Below are 15,410 nucleotides of genomic sequence, written 5' to 3'. Positions count from 1 at the left end.
AAAATATTAGACTTGTAATATCACATTATGTCTTATTCTGTCAACCCTAATGTATGACACACTGATGTAGAGGTGCTAACTACTCACTGTTCGGTAACCTGCATTGCCACTAGGTATCAAAGGGGCAGTGCAGCGTTGCCTCTCTGTGTGAATAACGGTTGGGGTCAGACGAGGTGAAGTGGATCGTAGCCACAGTTTGGTAAGAACCAATCAGACAGTTCCACGTGGGAATGTGGGATTGGTTAGACCTGGCCACAAACGGGTATAAGAAGGGTGAACGCGGAGAGCGCGGGGAGTTCTCTCCCTACACGAAGACCGAATCCCAGGCTGAAGATAGACAGGACCCTGGACCCGACCTCCGAGCCCTTCTGAGGGCTAAGGCTCAGCGTAACCAGTGGTCAAGACCCACCGGGCCAGCGGTGGGTCAGATAGCCCCCCCCTAGGTCCCAGCCGGAGGACTCTAGGATAGCGGTAGACTTGAGAGTAAGTCCCGTCAAGACAGGAGGCTGTACCTCCTTAGGTTAGCAGGGAAACAAAAAATAAATATATTTATTATTTTATTGTTTCCCTTCTACGTGAGGTTACCGAAAGAACCAAGAATATGAATCCCTGCAGTCACGAAAGCTTTAAATCAAAATGCTATTCTTGATTACATATAGACTAACATTAACTTGCACATTTTTTCATTAACTTTTACATGTTTCTCTCATCAAAAACATATGCTAATCCTACATGCTAATCTGAGCTCTTATGCGCTACGGAAGCTCATTAACTTTGCACACTAATCCAACATGCTAATCTAAGTTCCCTACCTTTAACATGGCACGCTATTTATTACCTTTACACTATAATACCCCATTAACACTACTTCGGCTTGTTCTCAAAAAACTTTTATAAACTCTTGCTGGTGACAGTTTCCCTTCACAAGGCAGCAGACATCGTGCTGCTCGCAGCAGACATCGCGGATTTTGCGATTTTCACCTGAAGACGATGGCTTGTGTTGTTATCGAAACGTGATTTATTTTGTTTTATTTCTACCTACGTGACTTTACCGAAAGAACCAAAGAGTATGGATTCCTGCAGTCACGAAAGCTTCAAAATCAAGAAGCCTATGTCTATTGGAGGAATGATGCCATTAACGTAGCTGACAACTTCAATGAGAGACTGCGCTGACATAATTTGCATGAAATGTGTATGGTTTATTTATATGAATAAACGGATATTTACGTCTTCAATGTGTTTTCGGGTTGTACGAAGTGTTGTTCGGCATATCCGACGCTTCTCTCTGCATGCTGGGAGCTTATTCTTAAAGAAGCTTCCAGCAGGTGAAGCGCAACGTTGTATATCATGCCGAACAACACGAATTACAAGCCAAAAACACATCGAAGGGCTATGCAGCACGCCCGCTGTAAATGCTATATAATACTTTATATCCACATATTGTGTGCATTTATATTAATAAAATGCGCAATGCGGTGTTTATTGGACGGAGTCGATTTCTTGCTCCGAGGTAATGTCATCTGCTCGTTAATATCCATTGAGGTAGCTTGGTTTATTGAAAAGGATGCACTGGTCTCTGAGACATCTACTGCGATGGAAGATACTTGGTTCCCTCGGGCAGTCAAATGATCGTTGTTATTAAAAGGTGGCTACTACAATCAAACGTTGACACACAGGTGTCATGCACAAAGCTCTGCATATTACATTTCAAAGTGGCCAAAAGTCAGGACACACGCTTCTTTCATATATTTTAACACTGGCATTAACACATTTTTATTATTTATTCTTTAAGTTCATATTTTATCTGTTATCGTTATTAATATATATTTGTCTTCTTCCTGTGGGGTCACCTCAAATCTGTCGTTTACAAAACTCGACCAAGAACCCTGCATGAATTGAGACAATTCATAATTGATTAATTCAAAGATTAAACCTGTAATCTTGAAAGTCCTACATTTATTTCAAAAGAGGGTTCACGCGTGTGTTAATGTTAGTGTAAATCAGTGATTTGTTCAAACAAATATAATAACCCCATGTGTACCGACTTTTGGGAAACCATCATACATTCTCATCATCCTCACCCTCCACGCAAAGCTATGCAGTCTGATGTCAGCCCTGTAAGCATGATTTTGTCTTAAACAAATCCACAGTGGGGGCGATGGCACAATACAGTCAATGTTATACAAACTTTAAACACAAGTTAAATGTTAAACATGATTGCTTTTGTCTATCATGCATTCTGCTTTAGCTCTCATTTTCCCACTATTGTACCGTGTTTTATATTTACTTTTAGAATTTAGAAGGGTGGCTGAGCTAAAGGCCTCCAGTGCTACAGGATTGTCCAATAAAGCTTCATATTATGGCTGAACTCCGTGCAAATATAAATATTATAGATTATTTTTTCACAATAATTGTGACTTGGCTCTGACCAGCCAAGCTCACTGCAGGAGCCCTTGCCAAGAGCAGGCCATGAACCCCATTTCGGAGGCATTAACTGAGTGGTGTTGATGTGGTCCCAAGCCCCCTGAGCCACCCAGCCACCTCAGAACCCATTCTTTTGAGTGATCAGCCGTTGGCTTTTCTGTTGTTATTACCCTAACCCAAGCACTCCTAGGATAGACCACCTCTTAAAAGTGGTCGATCAATAGGTGGCTAAGTGAATTATTCACCAAATGTAGCACGACAGAGGGCAATAAAGAGATGGATTGGTTTTAGCCACTTTCATACAGATTGCCAAATTTACAACTTATTGACAGAGCTTTACTTAAGGGGTATATGTATAGTACAATGCATGCGAGTAGTTTACACGTCGATATTTTTTGAAATATGCGTTATTTTTTTATGTGTTCCAGTGCCATTTTAACCAACGTGCATTATCATCGAGGTTCAAATTTAAAGTTTATTTTGTTTAACCAGGTGAGACCTCACTAGCCATAGTCATCCCACTGTTGGAAATAGAGGCCTCCCCATGCCCATTCTCATGATTCTGTGATGCAATAATCATCAAGTACCTACACATTAAATGATTTAATTTAATTGCTCCATCTCCTCGATAAACGTACCTCTCGGATGCGTTTTGTGCCAACATTTATTAATGAATTTATTGTGATAAGGCAGTGTCTGTTCACAAAGCAAGGTAAATTCACAATAATGCATTGGGCATTTTCATTAAAGGATGTCTCTGACTACAACAATAACCTTCGATGCGAAGGAGTCTCCAATGAATCCTTATTTCGATGTCGAGCTAAAGTTACATAATTGAGGTGTTATAAAGCCCTTGGCAAGCATGTTTTACAGTACAGAACTGTTAACCCACGAAACGTTAATGGAGTTTTCACAGGTGTCTGTGCAATACTAAATTGTAAAAGTGGTCAGATATTGCTCGTCTTAAAAACGCCATCGGTGTAGATTACGCTGATTGATTTCAGTCTCAGTTCTTTATTTTTTTTATAATAGATTCGAAGCTTTCATGACTGCAGGAATTACTCTTTGGTTATTTCGGTAAAGTCACGTAGAAATAAATAAAATAATAATAGAATACGACGTTTCGATTGCAACACAAGCAACCATCAGGTACAGATGAATCTTTGTAAGAATGTAATCAACCAGGCTCTGCGTTAACTGTGTGCTAAAACCAACTCTCTGTGTTGTATTGCATTATACTTCCCGAATTTGAATACATTTGTTTTTTACCGTGTATGTTTATGCGTCCATTCTCTCCTCCAGGCGCTATGGGCAGTAATTCCACATAACGCTCCGTGCTTTTTTGTTTAGATGTCCAGTTTCGATTTAAAGCTTTCGTGACTGCAAGGACTCATCTTCTTTGGTTCTTTTGGTAAAGTCACGTAGAATGAGAATACAATAATATTATTGTGTTATTTTATTTTATCAATTTATTACTTTATTCTCATTCTACGTGACTTTACCGAAAGAACCAAAGTAGATGTCCAGTGTCCAGCTCGTCCGTCCCCTATGGGCAGGAATTCCACACAACTTCCCCTCTGCCCCCCCTCTCTCTCTATTTAAGGCCTCGACACAGAGACGTTGTCTTTCTGTGTGCCTATGTGTGTGTCTCTTTCTGTTTATCTCTGTGTGAGTCTCTCTCTGCTTGTGTCTGTGTGTCTCCGTGTCTATATTTTGTCTCTCTCTCAAATTTAGCTATCTTTGTAAGAAGGTAATCAACCAGGTGGGGTGTTGACTGTTTTGTCGGCGACTCTCTGCGTTGTATTGCATTATATTTCCAAGTTTACTATGTTTGTTTTCTCATTCCTTTGTACCTGATGATGATTAATTGTGTTGCAAATCGAAACGTCGTATTCTATTCTTATTTTATTTTATTTCTTTCTACGTGACTTTACCGAAATAACCAAAGAGTAATTCCTATATTCTTATTATTTAATGGGCAATAAAAATGACTAGATTGTATTGTGAACAAAAACAAAAACTGTCACATTAATAACAAGTTACACGATCAAAATTATGGCACCCATTTCGAGAGCAATTTCCCACGGAGTAGGTTTATGAGATTAGGTCAGGGTCAAGAGTTCATCACGGTCAATGTCATCGATGCCACCCCACCTAACCATCATTTTGTTCAGCTAGAGCCTTACATTCGGAAAATTGGTGCCCGACGACTCTAGTAGTACCACGCTATATGCCTTCGTGTCATTCCTTTGGTTGCCTTGCCTTTTGGGGCCCTTCAATGCCTGTTTTGGTAACCGGCCCTCCTCCACCCTGTGCATGTGACCCGTCCAGTGTAACCTCCTCTTTCACGATTAGACTCCACATATAAAGTGTGCATGCCACGTACTTCCAAGTTAATTACCCAGGCCTTTCATGAAATTCCTATCCAAGTAAAGACTTTGCTGGAAGCCTTTTCTGCTTTTTTTGGATTTTTCTGTTGCGTGTAGTCACTTTAAGATATTTCTTGTTCATGTTTTTGTTTGTTGCGGTTGCACCAGCGTCAAGAGCCGCATGGCTCACAGGATTATACCTAATAAATGAAACTGAAATAACTAAAGAACAATTTCAAAACAAGTTTACATCGTTTTCTGTTCAAATAACCCCCCCGTATGGGAACCTTGTCTCCCGCTCCGTTGACACTACAACTGGTGTCCGAAGTGGGGTGTCGAAAGAGCCCACCTGTGGTGTTATTGTAGGACAGGAGCAGTGGAGCATTCCACCCTCTGGCAGCCCCGAGACCCAGTTACAAAGCCCGTGGGCATCAGTGGGAGAGCGGCTACACATCAGTGGGAGAGCGGCTACGCATCAGCAGGAGAGCGGCTACGCATCGCCGGGAGAGCGGCTACGCATCAGCGGGAGAGCGGCGCAATTTTCCGCGGTCACGCGCCAACCACGTGGCATGGCCGAGGACCGCCACGTCAGAGGGAGCACTGGACGGCGCGGGAGGCACACTGGCCAGGGGCGTGGAGGGGAGTCACGGGGAAACCCCGGCTGGAGGTTCCGTCGGAGTGGGAGCGGAAGAGCCCGGACCGGAAACCATGCATATGGTGGGCGCCATTTTGCCCTTGGAGGGCCTGGTGTGGCCCGTGGGCACTATTTTGAGGCGAGCGCGTGACCGCGTAGGAGGAGCGCCGACGTTGGCGGCGCTGCAAGGGGTCATTTTTGGCCTGCCACAAGACGCCCGCACGAGGTTCCTCCAGAGGAAGCAAGGGGAGGCCGAGACACCCTACGCTTTCCAGGAGGTGCTGCTGGTGCTGGGACAGAAGGCATACCCTCACATGGGTGAGGGAGCTCTCGAATCCCTGGCGGCAGAAAGGCTGAGGGCACTGGCGTGGGAGTTGGAGATCGCCCTGCCCATCGCCGACGACGCGGGGATCTCATCCTTAAAGGTAGCCCAAGAAATTCAGGTCTACAAGGGTCACCAGCATTGGCCAAAAGTAGAGGCTGGGCTATGGCGGATGGAGGACATGATGGCTGTGGTGGGTGACCGGGGGACACGCGGGAGAAGGTTCCCGTGGGTAGATTGGCAACTGGGGCAGCCTCCTCTGCCCTGGGGTCCCACAGCCGAATGTTTCAAGTATGGTTGGTCGGGCCACATTGCCTAGAGTGTGGGGGTGTCAGGGGGGCACCGGCAGTGCCACCGATGCCCTCCGACCCACCGGCAATGTTGTCCCAAGCTCCGCCGGGTCTGAGTCTCTGACATTTACCGAGACCGCCATGTGCGATATGATGGGGGCTGTATCTGAGGGGGGGAGATCCGGGGTGGGGGGGGGGGTTAAATCTAGGGAGGGGCTGCACCCTTTAGGCTATTGTTGTTCCTGTTCCTGGGAATCCCAAGAAGCAAGACCCTGCCAAGGCAGGGTGACCGGTGTCAAGGACCGGCTCACGTGAGCTACGTCTGGTAAAAGCAGACTCTCCCTTATAAGGTGGGATTCGGGGGGAGAAAAATTGTGTAGTTACTATGTTGTGTGCTGTCGGTTCATGGGGTGCGGGGGTGGGGGGGCGTTGTGGTTGTGCAGTCCCTGACGAGATTTTTTGTCCACGCAGCGATTGTACTGCGTGTTTTCGGTTCGTGAGAGGCGCCGCGGTGGTGTTGTGTGGTGACAGTTCGCGGGAGGTGCCGCGGTTGTGCTGTGCGGTCGCAGGAAGGGTCATGACCAAAAGTTTTTTTGGGGGGGTTGGTCCATGCCAAAAAGGAAATATTTTTTCTTCTTCTTTCCCTTTCTCCGAGTGGGGTTGATGGTGTTCCTCGCGGTTGGGGGTTGCCCTGTCTGTCCGCCCGCTTGCTGTTGATGGATATCAGCCGGGACGGCTGGTTTTTTTTACAGGTGTGGGGGGGGGGGGTGATGTAGTGTAATAGCGCCGTCTGTTGTCCAGCAACGCGAACTGCGGTGGACGAGCAGTACACACACTGGTGAGCACTTACGTGGGTGTGTTGACAGGGTGGAGGAATTGGGGCAAGGGTCACAGAGACCCCATCTGGAAGCTCCTGGAACCCGTTAGTGGGTTCGAGAAGGGAGGTGTGGCCAGGGCGGAGCCAGGCCGCACTGGGTAGGATAAAAGCAACGGAGAGCGAGAGCTCGTGGCTGAGAGCAAGAGCTCATTGCGTGGCCGGATAGTTGTTGGCTGTCTCGGTCGATGCCGTCAGTGTAACACGGTCATGGTTGTGTCAAGGCTAGGCTTTACGACTTGGCAAAAGCGAGGGCGAACCTGTGAAGCTGTAAGTGTGAATAAAGAAGGTGCCTCCTCAAGAACCTTGTCTCATGCTCAGTTGACACTACATATGTATACTGGAAAGGATTGTGGTTGTTATCGTCTCCATACTGGCAAATACTACGGTCTAGATACAGCCCTATTTTATCGGAAAAGTGGGAGAGGTGCGATGGCCTGGGCGATGATAGCTAAGTGCGGGCCAGTTGGGTTATCATAGCGTATTTTAGAAGTGCAATGAGTTTTCAAAGCATTCACAATTGTAAAGGTGGCATTCAGGAGGCTAACGATGGAATGTTTGTATTGCAAGTCTGGCTGCGACAGAGTAAAGGCTGCTGCAGTTAATCAGCCACAAAACCCCATGATCATTATGGAAAGAAACCATAGATGTTTGGCTGCATCCCATATCCACACTCGGCAATCATCCTTGATTGTTATTTGGCTACACCTCCCCCACCTGCTGATGTGCTTTTTGCTGCATCATTAGATGTCCAGCTGGGACCACCAGGGGACCCAGCAGATCATGGATATGTTTCTTTTTCTGTTTATTGTGGGTTATTCTCGTCATTTACATATTTGAAGATCGTGTTTGATGGCCACACAGTGAAGCAAGCCTTCGTTCATTTGCATGTTTTTGTCTATACATTTTTTTCTCCCCCTGCTCATTTTTTGTTATCAAAACAACTTGCGGTGATGGGCACTTGGGCCATAGGTTTCATTTATGTTAAAATAATTCCACTCTGCACCCTTGCCTGTACTGTATGCAGCAAGATGTTCCTTTGCAGACACAGACAACACTTCACAGGGCAACTCGAGTATACACAGAGGGCAAGGAGAATGAACCGACCATTACTTTAGGCAACGTTGTTGAAAATTTCCCCCCAAAAATGGTGTTTAATACATAACTACCTTTCATAAAACATTATTTAGATCTCGCAACATATGTATGTAATGATGCACTTTTTGATGAACATTTGATTATAGATATTGCACACAAATGCTGCTGTAAAAGCTAGCAGAGAACTGCCGTGTGTGTATAGTTGCGTTCATTAGATTGACACATATCTTACATGTGTAGTGATATCGGGGATGTCACTGTATGGTGCCGGCCCGAGAGGGTCGTGGCGTGCGGTGTTCCTACGTCGCGGACAGCACTGGGTGGGTTGCTGTGTGGTACCGGTTTTTCTATAGCACGGCGTGCGATGCACCATCATCACGTATGCCCCATAGATGGGTGTAGTACCAGCCCTAGCGGGGCTTGGTGAGCGCTGGGATAGCGCGGGCACCACGCACAGCGTGTAGTGCGGGCTCCCACAAGGGGGAGCGAGAGCGTGTCAGCCCAGGGACAGGGTTGCCCCGGGCCATGGCACTCTCGTTGACCCCGTAGACACGTGATCCGGAGTGTCCATAAAGAGGGCCCCAGGTGGGGGGGCTAGGGGATGATCACGTGTCCGGGGAGAGCTCTCGAGAGGGATCAAGAGGGAGCTAGAATGCTCGAGAAGGCGGGCGGGGCCTGGGCGGAGCCAGCCCCGACCCGGGTGGATATAAGGTGGGTCCCTGAGAGGGACCGGGGGCGCTTCATTCTACAAGCTGGAAGCTATACGTCTACAAGCTGGAAGATCTATCAACACGTGGTCGGGGACCCGAGTGAGGGTCCGACCCTTCATAGCTGTAACTCCTACGTATAGTGTAGTTAGCTGGGTGGTCACCATGCTAGGCTGTATCTGGTAAAGGGGCAGTTACTCCTCACTTCACATACAATAATTGATACTCTTAAAAAAAGTATTGTATTTCAATACAATTAATCCCAATCATATTCCGAAAGCAGTAACGCATGACATATGTGTAGTGGGTTCAATAGAGGTGCACACTTGATCTCGGAGGCAACACGTTTATTAACTCACACCACGGGATAACTGTTAACATTAACGACTTAGGGTGGTGACCACCACGGCTGACTATATACACATTGGATGGGGTAACTACAATCGGACCATGACAGCTAATACGCTGCTTGGTCCACATGCACGAAGACCGGAGACCGAGGACCCAGGCTCCAAGACGGAGGATTTCTTCCCAGAGATGAACAGCTGCAATTCCTCTCAGGACTCGGCATTTATGGGCTGCGGCGTGGCAAGGCCCCGCCCTTGGCCACGCCCCTTTTCAGATCCTTCTCGGAGACTCAGGACCCATCTCACTTGCCCCTCTCCCCTCCTCTTTGGTCCTCTTTACCACCTCGTCCGGTCACGTGCCCTCTCGAGTCCCCCCAGGCTGTTATGTCCTCACTCGGCCTTTCTCTCTCACTGCCACCGGAACCATGCCCTCTCTCGAGCCCTTCCATGGCATACTACCTCTAGTGTTAGAGAGAGGCCCCGCACATACAGTACCACTCTTCACCTGGTACTGTCGCTACACTATAGTGACACCGTTTATGTCGCTACATATGTAATGTTATATTTTAAACTGATACATAACTGCTATCAATTTATTGCATGTACGTAGTTCTGTAGAGACATAAAAGCACAATGTTCATCGGGAAATATGTTTTTAATCACGGTGGCTGAGCACAGGCTCAAACCTCCAAATGACCAGCAACAAACAGCACTATTGGACGGTATACTGTACTGCACGAGGTGATCGTATTAAGAAACAATGTCTATGTTCTTGCTTCAGAATCAGAAGATGTATTTATACTGGAGGAATCCGATGAGCTATAAAGCTCTTTTTCACAGATGTCTAGTCGGGACAGGTCAGAACTAATGTTGATTGCTTGCTGTGTCTTTTATACCATAACCTGTGCTGTTAATGAGCATTAATATACGTTATCGATAACAGCGATGCGTTACATCATCAAAAGTTATAGAACTGTACCAATTTACAGCCCTTTATTCTTGGTTCTTTCGGTAAAGTCAATCAAATTATCACGATGTTTCGATTGCAACACAAGCAATCATCATCAGGTGTGAAAACCACAGCAAGAAAAAACGTCATGAGAATTGTATTGTTTTATTTGTATTATTTTATTATTTCCCTTCTACGTGACTTTATCGAAAGAACCAAGAATATCAATCCCTGCAGTCACGAAAGCTTTAAATCGAAATTTTACAGCCCTTTGTCAAGCCACTGCTTGTTGATGGCCTCTCCACACTGTCAGTTACAGGGATTTGTTTGACCATACTTCACCACGCTAGTCATTTGGTGGGGTGGTGGGGGGTTAGCAATGCGGAGCTCAGGAATAGTCCAGCTCTTCATTGATGTCAGACAGTGCTAACCACTGCACCACCGCTCTCACCAGATATTTGTAAGATGGTTATTGTAACGTTTGAAAATGTAATATATATTAATAATTCACCTGCAGTCTGTGTGCACAATGGGGTAAAATTCACCTGCAGTATTTTACCTAACAGGGGGACCAAAGACTTATTTTTATGAGTGTGGGAGACCCGGGAAACAGGGCGAACACAGGAATGAAACTGCAACACCACAAATGGGTGCAACGCATCAATGCACTTTCCTGTGTCAAGTCACAGGGTAGCTTTCATCTTCGTGTGATCCACAAACCCCACCTACACGTTTCCGGCTGAATTACAGATGTGCAATATTACTATGTACACCCAACAAATCTACGCGAGTCTTTCCTGGAAAGCATTGTGAATGTACACACATATTTTGATAAAATATGATTTACTGATGCCCAAAACTGTATAGTTGTCCATGCATTTACATCAATACAAACTCGTTATGCACATGGCTTTTGGGCATTACGGGTCAATGCTGAATTATGTTGTGTCTGCACAAAATCATACATAATTGCAAATTAGCCTTCTGGCATACAGGACTAATATTATAGAAGGGTATACAACACTTACAAATATTGGTTTAGGGTAATGCTTTAAAATTAATTATTTTAAATTGGTAAATTTCCATCGCTTCCCAGTGTTATGGTGCAACGATGTTTTATCACCATTGCAGAATCTTACACAGTGCGATTATTTAGTATTTGCTGTATGACAAAGATCCCCCCATACAGAGACTATTGAAGCAAGCATTGTTAGTGAGCACATATTTAGGCCCACACCACGTGTGGCCAGTTTGCCTACCCCGTGCCGATGTTTTCACACCCTACCGGGTACCCATTTAAGGCCGAGCTAACCGACAGGAGACGCAGGACTGATTGACATATTAAGTAATGTTAGTCGTGGCTGCAAATCGAACAAAGGAAGCCGGATTCACAGTGCTATGGGATTTCCACTCCACTATCGCCATGAGACCAAAGACAGAGACCAAGATCCCCCGTATATAGACTACACAGGCTGCTGGTAAAAATGCTGTAAGCGAGCACCTAACTTGCCACTAACCACCACGATACCAACACACAATCTACGCACTGATTTCTAATTGCCCAGTGTGATTTGGATAGGAGTGGGGGTGTTGATTGTATTGGTTTATATATACATTTATTTTGTCATACAGTCACACACGTTTATGGTTATTTATATTGTTATCATACATTTCAGCGATGCACCTCCGCTAACAGAAATTATTTAAATCAGCAATGATCATGGGGTTTGCTGTTCCTGGTGTCACCATCGGGCCGGTCGGTCTATTTCAACGGCCTGACAATTTGAACACTAAGGTCCCCGATGGGTAAATCGGAAATGTTAGGGAGCCGAGAAAGCTCTATATAGTCCACACGCTATATGCTGCATTGAGTCAATAAACGCCATCCGGCTCCGCTGGGTGGTGCGAGACCCTCTGGTACTGGTGGCGGCATTACACATCTCAGCTAAAATGTATACCTAGCGTTTTTATGCATCGCTCTTTTTCATCATTATTACTAAACCATATATATATTTTTTACAATTTTTATTTTACAAAGTAAGGACCACTGAGCTAGATAGCTATTTATTCAGAAGCGACTTGGCCACAAATAATAGCTCGACGAAGTGGCTTATCACGTGGACATTAATGGCAGCCAAATAATCGAAACGCATGTCAATTCTAAATGTGGAGGAAAAAACCGGAGCACCCGGAGAAAAGCCCACACGACCACAGGGGTAGAGCGATAAACTGTGCAGACTCCAAATATACAGTACAGGCGTTAGTCGGGATCGTAACCACGACCTCCTGTATACCAGGCAAGGCAGTTAACATCTCGCCACCGTGGCCCCCATCATCAACATCAGCCATGGTCAACCCACTTCTGGATGACGGCCTACAACCCTAGCCACCGCCAGCTCATGATCCTGCAATGTAATCAATTCTCTCTCGCTGTAATATGCATGTACCCTACATGGGCAAACAAATATATATGGTTCTCCATATATAGATACCCCAATGATATCTAATGATCCTTTTAATCTCAGATTATTGAATATTGTCAACTCAATGGCTCCGTATCTTACAGAGGAGACTTAAAACATATTTAATAAGCATATATCAATTGGTGGGATACATTTAGAGGCTTTTTTGTATAAAAATTATGATTTCAATATAATTTATCCCCATAATATGTAATCCTCTATGATGTGAATGCCTCAAACACAAGGCTCGCTAAAATAGGTTGCATGTGAGAAAAGGGGTCGAGATGGAGTGGAACAGTAATACTGCCCAAAGAAACATGGAAATATATTCAGCCCCACCGTTGCTAACGAGCTTACGGAAGGGACAGACGATGATGATTCACTGACAAGCAAGGCGTCCACTGTTTTGACAGATTATTTTTGGGTTTTCACTCAATATTGGCAATACCAGGAGGGGCACAATTTAATGAAGATTTTAACCACAATGACCTCAATTAATACAAGATATATGTACCATAGTATGTATCACATTCAAGCGTTGGCGAATCTTGATTCTTCGTCAGATTTTGTCCAAATGGTGGTGGTTGCTACCTCCTAGGTACAAAAAACATCAGGAATCTTTCACAACACTGGAAGAGGGGAGAGCTACATGTAAATGCTTTGTCTTGAGTAGTGTATTATTATGCAACAACATAAAAAACGGACATTTAATGCCCCAAGAAGACACATTTCCCAGTACAGCAACGTACCTCAAAATGAGAACGATCCTGGGAAAACCAGGACAGAAGACAACCTTAGATTCACATATTAGAGAATGTTCCTTTTTGTCAATTATTTTTCCCAGTGTGACGATGTCCCCTTCATATAAAAAAAACAGCGGAACAGCGCCAAAGCGATGTATTTTGGCCATTTCATCAATACGTGAAATCTGGTCCAAATGAAGCAGACCATCAAGAAAGTTGCCACGAGACAATAAATTATTTGACAAAATGTCATTGATCATCAAATGATAGAAAGGTACACTACAACCGCTAGCCTTGCGGCAGTGTAAGTCTGTAGCAGGTACCACTGGCAGGTGCAAGACAAAAATAAAACAAATATCTAGCAAGTGTAATGAAATAACCCATCTCGAGAAGTCGATTAGAGTGCATGTTTTTTTGCTGTGACAACCGTTGTGTATGGAGCTGCGACGAGAAATTCTATTTTTTTTTAAATAGTGACAGATTGGCGAGGGACGTAGAGGCGGCGTTTCATTTGTGCCCCGCTGTTCACATGAGTGACAGATCCGCTTAAGCTTCTTGGCTGAGATAAACGGGGTGCCCTTACCTGCATAATTGAGGCATCAAAAACATGAGCTCACCGAGAAAGATTTAATAATGATTTACCTTCCACTCATCTTTCCCCTCGCCAAAACCAACTTCTCTCTCTCTCTCTCGTTTCTCCTCAGCTCATTTCCCCTTTCCAGAAAACCACAAGATATAATTTTTGGTTTTAAGAGTTTTCCCAGATGTCAATAAGAAATTATAGGAACGTCATATGATGGATAATTCCTTGCCGAGTGTGCGTTGTACAAATGTCCTAGAAGTATGATGTTGTTAACATTTATTTTTCGTTTAGATATGGTAAAATAAAGCAATAACTTAATTATGAAACGATTGTTTACTTTTGTTGGTTACAATTCTAACAAAAATGGCTTTTTAACAAGTAGGCTTTCACGACCAATATTATCCATAAGATGTCTTTGAGTTAGATCGCGTAAATATAAATGTGTTGTTAAACCTGCCACCACCGACATAGCCAATTAGTAGAGTTTGTAACGTAACAAAACATGCAAATTCGTTACTAGTACAGCACACAACTCACAAAATGTACAATTCGAGTACGACGTTTCGCCAGTCATTACAACTAGCACCATCGGGCAACAGCCAGATTTGTGGAGTAATCGTCTCATGTAATATAGGACATAAGTACATAATTTATCAGTATAAATATTTCCCAAATGTTTCACTATCATTCTCACCATCATCATCACTTACAGGACTTTATCAAGGTTTCCCCACGCCTTTCGGTCATGGAGGTTTTTTTTTTACTATACTTCACCACGCTGGTCAGTACGGGTTGGTGAGGAAAATAAGACCGCTTCAGTTATCACTCCTCGCCAATGTTTGCTGTGATCAAGAGTCGAACTCGGATTTGCCACATTCACAGTGCAGCACACTCGCCACTGAACCACCGTTCCCCACATTGCCTACATTAGAGACTTCCAGTACGCTCACTCAGATTAAGAACCAGGCTACAGTGTACATTATAGACTGTCAGTGCGCTCACTCAGTTTAATAACCATTGCTACAGTCTACATTATAGAATGCCAATATGCTCACCAAGCTTAAAGCTCAGGCTACAGTCTACATTATAGACTGCAAGTACACTCACAGAGGTTAAGAACCAGGCTACAGTCTACATTATAGACTGCCAGTACGCTCACCAAGATTAAGAACCAGGCTACAGTCTACATTATAGACTGCCAGTACACTCACTCCGATTAAGAACCAGCCTAGTCTACATGAATGGTTTTTGGTTTTTATTATTTTTATTTAAAAATTAAAAATTTTATTCACTTTATTTGTATATTTACGTTACTTTACCGAAAGAACCAAAGAACATAGCAAAAACAAGTTAACTGAAGCGTGCCATTCGTGAAAGCCAATCACATTTGAACCTTATGGCGGGACCCCGGGATCACATAAACCCCCGGCTCTCGCATAAACTGTGTTGCGACGTCATTTCATGTCTGTTGGCCGACTCTCTGTGTTATATTGCTTTATATTTCTAAGTTTACTGTTTTTCTCATTCATTCTTACCTGATGATGGTTACTTTTGTTGCAATCAAAAAGTCGTATTCTATTATTTAACTATTACTGGTAGGAACCTCCT

This window comes from Petromyzon marinus, chromosome 2 (assembly GCF_048934315.1).
Source record: "Petromyzon marinus isolate PM22_M1 ecotype Great Lakes invasive population chromosome 2, UKy_Petmar_22M1.pri1.0, whole genome shotgun sequence".
Lineage (NCBI taxonomy): Eukaryota > Metazoa > Chordata > Hyperoartia > Petromyzontiformes > Petromyzontidae > Petromyzon > Petromyzon marinus.
Note: the sequence above shows the minus strand (reverse complement) of the source record.